The following is a 14,379-nucleotide window of genomic DNA, read 5'->3' as shown; positions in this document are numbered from 1 at the left end:
GTATATATGTCATTGTACTGATAACAGGCTAAAGGAGGAAGGTCATGCATTTCTTTTTAATCTTGTATTTTCAAAATAGTGTTATCTGTATATTTTAACTGGTTCCAAAGGTTTTGACTACGGCATAATATTAATCTATAATGCAAAGTAATTGGCAAGCACTACGGCTCCTTCAAATCAAAGAACCACAGAATCAAAGAATGGTTGATGTTGAAAGGCACCTCTGGAGGCCATCTGGTCCAACCCTCCTGCTCAAGCAGGGATACTTAGAGCAGGCTGCCCAGGACCAGAGGGGTTTTGAATATCTCCAAGGATGGAGACTCCACAAGCTCTCTGGGCAACTGAAGTCAGTGCTCAGTCACCATCACAGTAAAAAAAAGAAAGTGTTTCCTGATGTTCAGAGGGAGCCTCCTGTGTTTCAATGTGGGCCCATTGTCCTGGTTGTGTCACTGGGCACCACTGAGAAGAACCTGACTCCATCCTCTATGCACCTTCCCTTCAGGTATTTATACACATTGATGAGATCCTCTCTGAGCCTTCTCTGCTCCAGGCTGAAGGGTCCCAGATCTTGGAGACTTTCCTCAGGAGAGATGCTCCAGTCCCTTCATCACCTTGGCGGCCCTTTGTTGGACTGTCTCCGGTAAGTCCATATCTCTCTTGTACTCTCTTGTACAGAATAGATATTGAATGTAAGAAATGTCTCTTTGAGAACTTTTAGGACATTATTACTTAGATGAACAAGTCCTGTTGACTAAAACACTTTAATGCTAGTTTTAAGATTTACTTTTTCAGTTTGACCTCATTGAACCTTAAGGGCCTACAATGACAGTAATGGTTAGCACTGTTTTCTGGATCCTGCAGAAAACTGGGGTTTTTTTCAAAGAACTGTATTTAAAGAAACAGAAATAGTGTTCTAAATAGCATGTAGTCAAAACAGTTTCAAATTTACATTTAAAAGAAAGTATGCTTCAGATTTCTTTTAGGAAAAAATACGCTTAATTGCTGTTAGTCAGCAAGTTTACAACAGTTTAAACTTTGCTCCACTATGAAAATGAGCCAAGAAAAGAATCTTTTGGTAATAACAGTTCTTGCAAGCACAGTTCTGTGGAAAGTTGACTTGAAGGACGGGATCTGAATTCGCACAAGTCTGAATGTAATTGCACAAAGGCAAGCAGTGCAGGACTGTTAGCAATTTTAATCTTGTTTTTAATTCATTATTCAATCAGTGGCCATCAAATAAGAAAGCAATCTTTACATTTATTCACCTGTATAAGCCTATTCAAATTTTTAAAGTTTCTTATGGAACTAGGTTAATTTTATCTTAATAAACATACATAAAACCAATACTGCGTATTTATACTATTCTACAATTTTGTACTGTTTTAACTAAATATTACACTTACTGTCATGTTTTGCTTGCTGTACTGTATAAAGAATTTAAACTAAAAGCTATACATTCCTATCCAAAAAATTAAAAAAAGTAAAATTTTGGGGTTTGTAGCTTTGTGTTACATCTTTACCATGTGTTGTTAAACCGCTAATGCAGATGATGTCGGTGGGAAATAAATTAGGATTTTTTCCTGATGTAATTCTAATGACATGAATGTACCTAATTTACTTACAGACAGACCTGAAAGCGGACTGTGAATTTACTGACTGTATTTATTTTCTCACTGTTTTCAAACTCCTTTCTTAACCTACTTGGTTTTAATTCCATGTTCTTGGTTATGTAAACTGCATAAAATTTGTGATCTCTATGTGGGCTTAGATAGTTTCTTTAAGCAGAAAGTTGGCTTAAACAAAAAACTGGAACTGAATTTCTTAGTAAGAAACAGCAGGAGGTTGGCTTGGTTTTCTTCATCTTTTCTCCTCCTTTTTTAGGCAACATAGGCAATGCCAGAGCCATCATTAATAGGAACACTGAGCTACTTTTAAGATTTCATAGCTGAATACAGATTTTTGATTACATTGCTGTCATCTTTGTTCAGTGTCTATACACATGTATATAGTCTTACAAGTCTGTTTTTTGGGTATGTCCAAACACCATGCAGATATATCTGAACAAGCTCTAAATGTCATTACTGCAACACAGAGCTCAGGTTGGGAAACATCTCAAATATTTGCCTTGGTCTAGGACAGATTTTGCAGCCTGCATGGATCTCTGTACTGCCACAGCTATTTCCTGTTAAGTCACAGAGACAGTTTTGAACTAGTTCAGGTATATTCTGACAAGCTCCTCATAGCTGTGCATAGCACAGCTGTACGCTTAAGCTGATAGCATAGATCTCTTTGTCTCTGTTGTCTCTCTTACAACTTAGATTAATTACCTTTGCTGTTCACAAGCATGGTTAATGCAGGAGACCATAGAAGTGAAGTAACATCATCTTCCAAAAAGGCATAGCTGTGCTTCAGACAAATTCAGTGAGCCAATGCTCACATTAGCAGCAGTTACAGCTTCTTCAGTTCCGCGCAGCGGTTTTTCAGGGAAAAAAAGAGCATAATGAGCTGCCACTGCAAGATGATTGCTTAGCCAATTTTGTGGAGTAAGCTATGAATCTAGAGGAAATGGTACGGAGTCCATAAATAAAGACTGAGGCAGTGTCTTGTCTTCAGAGTGCTTGTCTCTCAGAGCGGATTCTTCTTAAAAAGTTGTATTTCCACATAATGTGACACAAACTGGATTTTGTTATGAAGAATGAATGCAGAGGCTGCCAGTGTTTCACACAGGTGGCAGAGGAAGGTCTAACAGTGCGTAAGAAGCATCTGTGAAGTCCCACCTTTTCGGAGAGGTACGTGTACTTTGAGAGAAGTCAGTTCAAAGCAGAAGAATCACAGGAGTAAACACATCAGTGTGTATCAGTTTGAAGTTGTTTTCATTAAAACTAATTTGTCTCTTAAAAATCGATGAATTTATAACAATTTTTAAAAATCCTTTGTAAAATAATATAATCATTTAAATATTTGTGTGTAATGAACACTGATGGTGGACACTACCTAAAAAATCCCTAAATGTAAAAGCTGAGAAGTAACTAGAATTTTTTTAAAATTTATATGGCCTAGCTTTTTCAGTGTGTTTTCAGCTACAGATCTGATGTTAAACACCTGATCTTGACAGTTGCCAACATGTGCTGTTATGTAAACATACAGTGTTTAAAAACCAAAAAAATCCCCATATGGCTTTCAAGTTTCTGTTTAACAAGTGGGGTTGAATGGAATGTGCAGAAGTCAATCAGAGTCAATAAAAACAATGACAGTAAAGTTGAAATACAGAATAAAGAATGTAAATACAACAAACTGTGAAGGAATGTGGGAAATATGTGAGCAAATACCTCCAGTTAGAAAACAAAGAACAAGAAAACAATCCCCAAACCCTTGAGATATGTTGGGGGAAAAAAATAGAAGAAATGGTAGATAATATAGACTTCTGCAGGCTTAGTGCACTGAGAGTCAATACAGATGCAAGAAGAAATCCAATGCTGTTATGAAGTCTTATTTGGACAAGACATTTCCATTCTTATCTTGGCAATACTTGTCATTTTTGTAATAAAAGTAAGGTATGATTAAGTAGAAAACAGTTATAATATGTATTCCTTAGGGAAAAGGATATTCAATCCATTAATCCATTTATCTGAAAGCTATGTTGTTTTTAAATTGGTTGTATGCAAAAAAAAATCTCAACAGTTAAGGCCTTGATGCTCTCTGAAAATCATTTTGTAATAGAATTAGAAGAGGAAAGACCAAGTAACTCCATGCTCTTGCAGTGCCAATATTACTTTAAAGTATTAATTGCAGTGCATGGTTTCTGTCCTACAGGAAGAGGGGAGCTGAATATATATTCATGGTAAGTTACTGTTAGGTCATGAAGTCTAATGTTGTTGGCATTTCTCCTAACACTTATAACACAATATAAAAATCTATTGGAAAAAGATATAAAATGAAAATTGTCTTTTCAGTATCAAAATTACGCTGATCATTCAAATTAGATGTGCTGTGACACTGCCCTGCACAGCACTGACAATGGTTATGTTCTAAATAACTTTCAGTCTGTTCATCATTGTGTGTGTTATCCATATATAGAGCTCTTGAGCAGGCCTTATGCCCAAATTGATTTTCTTCTATATAAAATAAAGCTCTGTATAAATTACTTTATTAGGAACCACCCTTTTATTCTATGTTTGTGATGCAACTGCATTAAAAAACATAGTGTTACAGTGCTGTTGAGCTGTTACACTGGCTCCTTGTAATGCTAGCTTAGTCTCCTTTGAACATAAGTCAAAATATAAACAGAAACGGAGCAGAATATAACAGAAATGTTGTTAACCACCATATCATCAGCCAGACCTATCCAGCTGCAATGCTAACTCAGCCTAAATTCTATCTAAGGCCCAATGCCTTGAGTTTCCTATTGAGTAAGCATTCTGCATCTTGGTTCAAATGACTCTTCAAATGATTTTTAGAGGATTTATGATGTACATAGTTTTTACCTATTAGCTAGCCACATAAGCTTAGGTGGCATGTGAATATGACCACTTACCTCAACAGATACTTTGTTAAACGTGGAAAAAAAATGTTCTTTTTTCACTAGTCCCGCATGCTAGCAGTCAAACAACATTGTGTTCCACTCTTAGAATACAGTGTACTATTTCAGTTAGAGGCACTTGCCTAAATTTTATCCAGACGCACCTCAGGAACTAACAATGTGCAAAACATATAGTCAAAACTGTAATTAAAATTGCTCAAGTCTTTTCCATACTCTTGTTTTCAAAAGCATGTAGCTCTCTGGAAAAAATGCCTAGTTTAGTGAATCTGAGTGGAAGTGTCCATCAACATCTGAGCTGACCCAGGCCTCCAGTGGCAGAAAGGAAAAATAAATTTGGAGAAATAATCTTCAGTGGTGATTTCCTCTGAAACCAGCTTTTGTTCAATTGTGTGGGGTGTGTAGGTAACTTCAGGCATGATATTTCAGCATTCCTGCCAATTTTGAGACAAAAAAGGCAGTGCTATGTTTGAGTGTCTTAAATGCATTTGGGAATGTACAGAAGTGCTCTAAACAATCAGTTCACTAAGGGTTTGATGCTTCATGTGGTGATATGAGTTCAGCTAAATGAAAGGAGGAATCCTTATCTTGAAATATTTGTCAGCTGTGCTGCCCAGATTTATTCTACTACAGAGCAGTTAGCTCACCAGATGTTTGTATCAGATCCAGATATCTAGATATTTTTATAGTGAGTGGAGAAAAACAGGCATTTTCATGATGCAATTCATCTCATTTTAAGGTAAACACTCCTGGTCCTCTCACTGGGCACCACTGAAAAATGTCTGGCCACCTTTTCTTTATTCCCTCTGTTCAGGTATTTATACACATGGATGGGATCCTCCTCAGCCTCTCTTGTCCATGCCCAACTGTCTCAGCCTCGAGGAGTCAACAAGAAAATTTTCTTTCCTGGACTTGATACTTACAAACAAGGAAGAATTGGTCAGGGATATGAAAGTTGGAACAGCCTTGGCTGACTGGCCGTATGACCACTGGGGTCACATAATCAAAGAGAATACAGGAGGAGGAGTATCCAAAGAGGAGGAAACAGGGCAAAAATCAGGGCCACAAGTCTGCATTTCAGGAACTCAGACTCCAACTTCTTCAGAGAGCTTCTTGGAATAATCCCATAGGATATGACCCTGCAAAGAAGAAGGGTCCAGGAGAGCTGGTTGATATTCAAATATCACTTCCTTCAAGCTCAAGAAAGCTCCATCCCAGCAAGTAAGAGATCAAACAAAGGCAGCAGGAGACCTGCATGGATGAGCAAGGAGTTCCTACATTAATTCAGACATAAAAAGGAAGTGCACAAGATGAGGAAGATGATAAGTGACCCAAAGAGTAGTCAGAATGTATCTTTAATAAGGGTATATTTGTCAGAAAAATAGCAGAAGGTTCTTCATCTCGGTGCTGGAGCTCATTTTATTTTATTTTATTAGGATATCTCATTTGATTAGCCCCTTCTATCTGGAAAGTTGAGGAAAAGAATACTTAAGGGCTAATTTTACTCACCACATAATAAGTGGAAAGAGAAGAAAGAGGGAAAGAACATTTAAGGGTTTTATTCTAGGTATAGGAGACAAGCCTTCTGTACTTCTGGAACTTTATTCACATGACAGCCATATTCTCTTGGAGGTGAAAACCTTGCGGGCATCAACCACCGTGCAAGTTCTGCAGTGTGGCCGTAGCAGAAATAAAAAGAAACACAGACCAGGTGTGTATCTCAGAAAAAAGAACGACTGACTGAGGATCAGGACCATGGCATGTTACAGCCTTAAGCCTGTAATTACACTAATAAGAATTAAATGAGCTTATTTCTGTGACACTTGGAATCCTCTGCAGTGGGAGCTTGCAGGAGTGCTGGATTATGTGCTGACAATACTGTTATAAGGCTGTTTGCACTGACAAATATAACAAGAAGCAACATGGTGGGGACTGAAAATGGAAGCCTCTGTAAAATCTGTAGACAATATTAAGTCTCAGAAAGAAGAGAAGCCACCAGACAAGGAGAAACAGGTGAAAAAGAACTGGCAAGAACCTTTGGAAACTTAGAAACCAACAGATGGGAGAAACCATATTGCCTAAGATGCTGGCTGATACTTTGAGAGAGTTTGACCGGAACTAAGAAATATAGCCAAAACCAGGTATCTGATATATGTAGAACATACTGTACATAGTAGATTTTGACATAATATGAAATTTTGAACCAATGAATAAGGAGAAAGCAAACTGTGTTAGCAAGTACATAATAATGGCACTAAGCAGACCCAAGAGCAAGGAGGAGGAAACCATTGACACCAATATCCTATTTTCAGTAAAGAGAAGTAAAAAGCTGCCCTTATCACACCATGAATGATTTGCAATGACACCCTCCCCTCCTAAGCAGAAGCCATCAACCTTAGGACATGATCTCTCTGTCACCAGTGTGACAGTGGAAGGGTGAGCTTACCATAGAAAGGGACAATTACTATAAAGTTTGAATATTTTGATTTTCACTATATCATTACAGAGATGAGCTGTAATGTTTGGATTATTTGGAGTATAATTGATTTTATTGTTGTGTCTAGATTAATAATAATTCTTTGATTATACTATCAAGACTTTAATTAGACTAGCAGTAAATTCCCCGTTCTTCACCCACATAAACTTCACAGGTTGTATTGCACCAAATTGGCAGGGGTGACCTAAGCTGTAATTTAAATGTAACAAATTAGTAATAAGTTTATAGAAAACCTAGTTTGTGGGCAACCTAGGTTCTTAAGCCTTGGTGCAACTACAAACTCTTTTGATTTGATTTCCACAGACTCTAATGGGAGTTGGGGCAGCAATCTCATCTATAGGCATCTAGCTATGCCCTGTGCACCTACAGAAAGAAACCAAATGTGTGTTTTGACATTCTCATTGTATAACTGAAAAGATCCCGGGTACCAGCACTAAATTCATGGATGCTAAACGCAACAGTCAGCATCACAGAATCACAGCTTAGTCACAGAATCATAGTATGAGACATGCAGAAGTCAACCAGTTTAGAACTCTCTGCTCAAAGCAGGCCCAGTAAGGTTAGGTTACTCAGGCCTTGCCCAGTCAAATTTTGAATATCTCCAAGGATGGAAAGTCTGTTTCAACTGGAGTCCACATTAACTCTGTTCTCTTGGTTGCCCGTTAGAAGGACTTCTCTGCTAACTTTAGACAAGGGTTAATGAAACACTGAGGAACTCAATGTATAATCACTGTTGCGTGTGTCATCATATGTGAATCGGTGTCAGGGAGAGGATGCTGGTCTAAATGTTTGTGGGTTATTTTGTCTGACTCAGTCTAGTTATAATGCTTTTATACAACCTCAATTTTCTTCCTCCTTCAGCAGTTTTTGGAGATACAGTCATAACTCAGACGGAGGAAAGCTCCTCTCATATAAACTATTCATATATTTTTTAGCAGAAGAAGCCAATGGATGCAAAAAAAATTGGAATCATACCAAGGCATGCATATTTATAGCACCAGATGTTTGAATGAACTGGAGGACCCTTAACTCCATCTGAACCAGATGCTGATATGTGGTGGGTTGACCTTGGCTGGATGCCAGGTGCCCACCCAGCCACTCTATCACTCACCTTCCCAGCTGGACAGGGGAGAGAGTAAGATGGAAAACAACCCATGGTTGGGATAAGGCAGTTTATTTAAAACAAAACCAAAGCAAAAGCTTCTGCGTGCAAAAGCAAAGTGAAAGATAACACGGTTTATTCTCTACTTCCCATGAGCAGTGATGGTCACCCACTCGTGAGAAGCAAGGCTTCAGCACACATGGTGGTTCCTTAGCAGGCAGCCATTGGAGACAATGAATGCCTGTCTTCCTGCTCCTTGCCTTAGCTTTTATATCTGGTCAGTTTGGGTCAGCTGGTCTACCTGGGCCCCCCCTAGGATCTTACCCTCGATTAAGGAAGGAATGTTACAGTGCTAATGCTCAGCAGTAGCCAAAACACTGGTGTGTTATCAACAGCCTTCTAGCTACCAATGCAAAGCACAGCACTGTGAGGGCTTCTGGGGGGAAATGAACACCATCTCAGCCAGACACAGTACACCATAAGAACAAAGCAAAGAGGGGAAAAAAAGACAGCTTTTCAGGCTTTTTTTTTTTTTTTTTTTTTTTTCCAAAAAAAAAAAAAAAAAAAAGGTACTGCTTAAAGAGGAGATATTTGCATTGTGGGAGTTTAGGAATCTGTCACAGAATTATCTTCTACTAATTCTGAGAAGGCTGCTTATCACAAGGGTACAAAGTTCAGATTTAACAAAGGACAAAGCAGTATGGATTTCTGCTGTAACTTGTTACTTTGCTGTTTCTAAACATTATACCTGACTTATATTACTGAGAAATGTAGTGATTCATACATTAGAATAATAGCAAAGGAGTCAGAGAGAATAATAGTGAGGCAGTCAGTATTCAGGAATTCAGTGCTGGTATCCCCTATTTTTGAAATTGAAGAGGCTAATACCATAATCTCTTATACTACTTCTCTCCAAATCTGGCTGCCAAATTAATATTTCCAATAGATCAAGTTGCTAATTCATTTCACTATTAGTACTGTTGCCACTAAAGGTGAGTAATTATATTGAGTACCCTTTAGAATTGGTTTACGTGATCACCCTCTCACAACCAGGCTATAAGAGCTCTTAAATCTGAAAGACTTAGATTAAATACCTATATCAAGAAAAAAAAACCACTTCCAATGCAAAAAACAAGTCACTAAGGCAAAGATGACAATGAGTCAGTCTATCGATGGTCCCAATACTAAGTGACTGGCTTATTTTCCCACAGCATGAGTAGGAAAAAAACAAACCACTCTGTGGTGACTAGGCTTCTTGCATTCTTCATGTCTTCAGTACCAAAGTCTGGCAATATTGAGGACACAAGCACAGTCCCAACAGACACTGTTAACTAGAATATGTCTTAAATATGTGTACTATGCGCATCACAGCTGGAATATTCATAGACAAGTGCTCCAATATGGTTCTTCAGCAAAATAAACAACTATATGTTGACTTTGTATTGAATGTCATGCGTAGTTCAAGATTTGAAGAATCTGCCTCCAAATCCGTGACTTATTTATGTCCACAATAACCAGGAAAAGATGCAGATCTTAAATCACTCTGCTGTTTTCACAAAATGAAGCAAACAAAAATGACTGTAATGCTTGTGATTTTTGAATAATCCCTTCATGATTCAATATCTCTTTCAAAATCTAAAATCTGCTACAATTTAATCTTCTTTTTACTTCAAAGTGAAATCTAATTTTCTCTCATAGTAGCACACAAGCAATGATACAAACTGACCAACTTCCCATTATGAGACTGAAACAGAAAAGTATCCAATGTGGAGGCCCTCAGCACCAGTTATCTTGTCAAGAGGGTGGCAATGGGTGCAAAAAGTGCATAAATAGAAGTTATTTGGTGCTTTATGAAAGCACAGAGTTAGTTTACTAAGGCCATAGGAGAATCTTAAATGTCTGTCTTAATTTTAAGATAAATAAACACATGTTGTTGACAGCAATGAGAGATTAAGGTTATTTCTTAATTCCAGGTAAATACAGTGAAATTGCTATGAACTTTGCTATAGAAAATTCATAAATGCACAGGAATGAAATCTTCCTGAAAAACCATTTCCTTCCTGTAAACTCCTATGGAACAAAAGTGTAAATCCTGCAAAAGCTCTCATTCACCTGAATGGGGTACTTAAAAAGAAAAAAGGATAAAAACAAGGTTATGTAGCAGCTAACTTTAAGGGAAAGTATGTTTTCCCTGGCTACCTCAGAAGAGCTACTACATTGTCTGGCATTCTCCTGAAGCAGTGTCCTTGTCTGAACAGAGGCTGGATGAAAGCTCTGGCATTGCATTTTATCAGAGGGAGGCACAAATGCTGAAGATGTGCCAAAGTACACATTAGTATTTGATTTTTTAAAAATACCATTGTGTCCAAAGCTAAAGAGCAAATACAACTTTATATCTTGGTACAATAACATGTTGTCACTTCAGCAAAGTATGAATAATTGATCCAGTGAGTCATTATAATTTCTTTTTAAATTAATCTAGAGTAAAATAATAGTGCCTTTTGCAACTACAGCTAATACCACAGTAGTAGAACTTCCTATGCTTAAAACAAGCAAGGCTAAACTAAACACCTCTGAACCGTAAGGGCCAGATATGTCCCTGCGTGTCCCTAACTGCTTTCATATGCTCAAAGTCATGAAACAGCTTTAAAAACACGATTCATAAATACCAATGAAATAAATCCTCAGGTGTCATCGAGCTCCTATATTGCTCCAAACCTTTTTTTTTGGAATTATTATTTTCTGGAATAGAGTTTCTACCCCATGAATCAGAACACAGATTACTGGAGTTTAAAAAACATAGCCATAAAATAACTTGTGGCAGTTACTAGACTTGTCCCAGTTCCTGGGAAAGTAAGGCTGGATGACTGCAATTATTTCCTTTTATTGTCTCCCTCTGCCTAGTTGTGCTACACAGCTTACCAAACCAATTGGAAATAGTAGATTAGAAAGAGATAAACAAACAACCTCAGGCCCACCATTTTCCCATCATTTTAGTCTCTAGGTGAGGGTCATCTGAAATTCCCTGGGACGGTCAATGCATATCCCAGGGAATGGGATATGTCTTGGAATACAGGGCTGGCTGAACTTAAGGAATAGCTCAACTTTTTGTGGTGTCTGAGGGCATCTATCTGAGAAACCTGAGGGCCTTTGAAATGGCAGTTGAAAGTTAAGGAAAATGAACTGATCTTTTGTATCTTTTCTGTCTAATTCTCTTCCTTCTCCCCACCCAGCTCAGGAATCCCACAGAGCAACCTCATAAGAAATGAAGAAGGATATCACAGGATCAATTCATTTTTTTAATTGATAAAATGATCTTTCTGAAATAATTTTTTTAAAAGTTTTTAAAGTTTAAAAATGGATAGGCTAGCTTAAATTTTCACAGAAACAAATCATTAATAAGTGAAACAGAAACATGGTGACAACAAAGGCACAACAGATGAGTAAAATACTGTATAGATCCACTAAGAATGTGCTATAACAAGAAAAAAGACCAGACAAATAATGGGTGATTTTATCTTATGCAGATACAGGAGGAAAGGTGTGTAGGAAGGAAGAATATTCTGGAAAAAAGTCTGTTATGCCTGCCTTTTTCCCAGATCTAGCAGTTACCAAGTAAGTTAAAGTCTCTCTCCCACATGTTGAGAGACATTTGTCCCACACAAATAGAAATGTTGCCGCATTTCTATTTATGGGTGGATTGTCACGAAAATCATAACACTATTTCCACACATATTTTAAAAAAACAAACAAACAGTAAACTTTAGAGGAGATAGAGCAAAAGATCAAGAATACTGAGAACAGCCAGGACTTGAGCTGTCAGTCTCTTTTTTAGCCATTATCTTACTGTGTTGGAAAATAGCTTTTTTCCTGGGATTTTTTTGGACAATAAAGTATCAGAGAAACTTAGAATGGTTTTGGTTGGAAGGAACCTTAAAGATCATCTAGTTCCAACCCCCTTATTATGATCAGGGACACCTTCCACTAGACCAGGTTGTTCCAAGCACCATCCAACCTTGCCTTGAACACTTCCAAGAATGGGGCATCCACAACTTCTCTGGGCAACCTGTTCCAGTATCTTTCCACCTCTCTCAGTGAAGAATTTCTTCTTAATACCTAATCTAAACCTTCTCTCTCCCAGTTTAAAGCCATACCCCCTTGTCCTGTCACTACATCCCCTTCTAAAAAGACTCTCTCTGTCTTTCTTGTAGGCCTGTTTCAGGTGCTGGAAGGCTGCCCAGAGCCACCTTTTCTCCAGGCTGAACAACACCAATCCTCCCAAGCTCTCCTCACTGGAGAGGTGCTCTATCTCTCTGATAAACTTCATGCCCTCCCCACCCAGGACTTGCTCCAACCAGTCAATATCCTTCCTGTGGATAGAACTGGATGCAGTGCTCCAGGTGGGATCTCACCATAGCAGAGTAGAGGGGCAAAATCACCTCCCTTGCCCTGCTGGCCACGCTGCTTTTGATGCAGCCTGGGATACAACTGGCTTGCTGGGCTGCAAGTGCACTGTGCTGGATCGTGTCCAGCCTCTCATCCACCAGCACGCCCAAGTCCTTCCTGCAGGGCTGCTCTAAATCTGTTCATCCCCAGCCTGTATTGATACCAGGGATTGTCTTGACTAAGGTGCAGCACCCTGCCCTTGGCATATAATAACCTTGCATTTGGTCCTATAATATTTCTTCCTGGAATCTGACTGGGTTGCAATCAAGTATTACTGAAAATTAAACCCCATGGACAGTAATTACACTAGTCTAATAGCATCTACCTCCCAAGCATTTAATATTTAAGGAATATCCATAGCTTGCATTATTCATATTGACTTCTTTTCTATATTAGATATGTAGAGTTTACAGATGTGCTTTACATATTCAAAGTTATAAGTTCAAAAGTTACTTTGAAAAATTATGATGCCAGCTGGTGGCCACTTAACTTGTGTCTGTCAGAATACTAATAAGGGAAGTTAACTGTAAACCTGTGAAGCAGTAAAAGGGAGTGAAAAACAGCAACAACCAACCTTTGGCACAATAAAGAATGGGAACTTAACTGGGTTGCTCATAAAATATAGTGTTTTAGAGGAATTCCATTAAAGATAGGGATATCATAATAATATTAGTAAAATACACTTGTGGGGTTTAAAACTGTAGGAACATTATAGCTGATCTTGACACAAACAAGGAGGCCATCAGATGATATGTCAAGTGAAATGATAACAAGTAGCATTTTCATAAAGGCTGGAAAGAACAGCTGAGAACTGATATGCCTCACAGATCATATGTCTTTGGAAAAAGAATCTCTGGCAGATGAGAGGCCCAGGGTCAGCCTTGGGTTCGGGTTAGCCCTGGCCTCAAGGTTGCACAAAATGTCCCACTCCCTCCAGATCTTGCTCCCAAAATCTGCCAATAGTAGATGCTCAGAGAGGGGGGTAAGAACAAGATAAGCATATAGTGACACATCACAGGATAATTCCCCAAGTCCCAGCAGCCTGTTGCTTGCAAAACATATGCAAGTCTTTGTATTTAACAATTCCCATTGTTTTTCCTTCAATACATTTGTTCATTGCTTTTTGAACTCCTATGACATTTTAATATTCCAGTGCCACATGGCCAGGACTTCTACATTGTGTGAAGAAGTATTTCCTTTTCTGAAACCCTTTACTAGTTTTTTTCAAAATAGACAATCGGCAGTTGATCTCTACTCTCATTCTCCACCCTACTTATGTAGACTGCTATTATGTTTCTTTGAGTCTTCTTTTATTTTCAGAATATCACAAGTACAGAAGAGTTCCACCAGCTCTTTAGATATGTTAATAATATAGTTATGATGGAAGATATATAAGATGTGGAAAAAATAATTATTGGATTTGAACAAAAAATTTAAGATCAAAAAGTAGAAGAAACTTATTATTGTAAGCTGACAAATTATATTAGCCACCAGCCTGTAAACATAAATATCAGTAAGTTAAAAGTAACTTAAATGTCTACAAGCATTAACTGAGAATTCTTTGGGAACAGAGTAAACTAAGGCGTGGATGCAAAGGTAGAATGCTTATAATTATTCTTCAGATAATTTCAGCACCAAAAATTAATTTTTAAATACTTTCTATATAAAAGATACTTAAAAGCATTGGTTTTTACAGATGGAACATTTGAGTAAGAAAGATAATTCAATATATTATAAAATTTAGTATCTATTTATATTTGGGTTAGTGTATTTTGTTTTTCATTAAATTTATAGGGA

The 14,379-nt window shown here is 37.8% G+C and overlaps 1 long non-coding RNA gene across 1 annotated transcript; it reads left to right on the top strand.

Moving 5' to 3' along the window:
- Nucleotides 1–406: 406 nt before the first annotated feature.
- Nucleotides 407–9,576, top strand: LOC126649605 (uncharacterized). Its single transcript, XR_007631085.1, has 2 exons — nucleotides 407–640; nucleotides 5,352–9,576. It is a non-coding gene; the product is annotated as an uncharacterized LOC126649605 (long non-coding RNA).
- The last annotated feature ends 4,803 nt before the right edge of the window (nucleotides 9,577–14,379 follow it).

The sequence above is a fragment of the Myiozetetes cayanensis genome, unplaced genomic scaffold (assembly GCF_022539395.1).
Source record: "Myiozetetes cayanensis isolate MyiCay16 unplaced genomic scaffold, myiCay2020 scf5-8, whole genome shotgun sequence".
Taxonomy (NCBI): Eukaryota; Metazoa; Chordata; class Aves; order Passeriformes; family Tyrannidae; genus Myiozetetes; species Myiozetetes cayanensis.
This window is presented reverse-complemented; position numbering and strand designations above follow the sequence as displayed.